Below are 1916 nucleotides of genomic sequence, written 5' to 3'. Positions count from 1 at the left end.
CCTACTCAACAACCAATGGGTCACAGATGAAATTAAACAAGAAATTCAACAATATCTACAATTCAATGAAAATTCAAGCACAACTTATCGGAACTTATGGGATGAGGGAAAAGCAGTTCTCAGAGGGAAATTTTTATCTGTGAATTCACATATTAGGAAAACAGAATAGGCACAAAAAAAAAAACTCCCTAATGCTGTACCTCCAATATCTACAAAATGAAGAACAAACCAAACCCAAAGCCCAAAGACGAGAAGAAATCATAAAGATTAGAACAGAAATTAATTCAACTGAGACAAAGAAAAAAGTTCGAAGAATTAACGAATCAAAAAGCTAGTTCTTGGAAAGATTAAATAAAACTGATAACCCATAGCTAAACTCATTAAAAAGAGCAAAGAAAACATTCAAATAAAAGCAATAAAGAATGAAAATGGTGTAATTACCACAGACCCAGTGGAAATTCAGAAGACTATAAATACCTACTTTAAAAATCTTTATGCTCACAGAATAGTAGACACAGAAGAAATGGACAGATTCCTAGGAAGGTACAAATTACCAAAACTGAATCAAGAAGATATAACAACTCTCAGTATCCAACGACAGCCAATGAAATATGAAATGTAATAAAAAGCCTGCCAACAAAGAAAACTCCAGGGCCTGATGGATTCACAGCTGAATTCTACAAGAAATTTATGGATGATATAATCCCTATACTCCTCAAACTCTTCAATGAAATTGAAAAGGCAGCAATTCTCCCAAAGTACTTCCTGGAGGCAAGTGTTATACTGATAACAAAACCGGGGAAAAATACAACTAAAAAAGACAACTACAGGCCAATCTCCCTCATGAACATAGATGCTAAAATCCTCAATAAAATCGTAGTAAATAGAATGCAGCAAATCATCAAGAAGATTATACACCATGACTATGTAGGATTCATTCCAGAGATGCAAGGATGGCTCAATATCCCCAAATCTATTAATGTAATAATACACTATATCAATAGAGCCAAATAGAAAAACTACATGATAATCTCAATTGATGCAGAAAAGGCTTTTGACAAAGTCCAACACTCATTCATGTTCAAAGTCCTACAGAAAATTGGAATAGATGGCCTCTACTTCAATCAGATACAAGCCATCTATGACAAACTAACGACTAATATAATTCTAAATGGGGAAAACCTGAAATCTTTTACTCTCACATCTGGTACAAGACAAGGATGTCCTCTATCATCACTCCTATTCAATATAGCTTTGGAATCCTTAGCTACAGCCATTAGACAAGAGAGAGAAATAAAAAGAATAAGAATAGGTAAAGAGGGCCAGGGAGATAGCTCAGTTGAGTAAGTGTTTGCCTGGCAAATGCAAGGTCCTGAGTTTGATCCCTGGTACCAAAAAAAAAAAAAAAATAGGTAAAGAAATTAAGCTATCATTATTTGTAGATGACATGATACTTTATTGGATGACCCAAAAAATTCACTAAGAAACTACTAAAATAAATACACAATTTGAGTAGCATAAGCGGATACAAAGTGAATACCTGATTGTACAGCAAATAACCACTAGGAAGAGAGTATGTAATGTGTTAGTTATTGAAACTGTCATACCAATGTGATTTGAAGCTGTCTCATTGCTATTTGTCTCTCAATAAAATTATGGAAAAAAATTTTGAAAAACAAAGTCAATACCCAAAAGTCAATAGCATTCCTTTACACAGATAACAAACACACTGAGAGGGAAATTATAGAAACAATACATTTTACAGTAGCACCCGGAAAATGAAATACCTAGGAATTTATCTAACTTAAGAAGTCAAAGATGTATTCAATTAAAACTACAATACTCTGAAATAAGAGATCATATAGGATTTCAGAAAATGGAAAGATAGGGCCGGGGAGATGGCTCAGTGGAATAAG

This window comes from Octodon degus, unplaced genomic scaffold (genome assembly GCF_000260255.1).
Source record: "Octodon degus isolate 3935 unplaced genomic scaffold, OctDeg1.0 scaffold00372, whole genome shotgun sequence".
Taxonomy (NCBI): Eukaryota; Metazoa; Chordata; class Mammalia; order Rodentia; family Octodontidae; genus Octodon; species Octodon degus.
The sequence above is the reverse complement of the archived record's forward strand: the minus strand, read 5'-3'. Positions refer to the sequence as shown.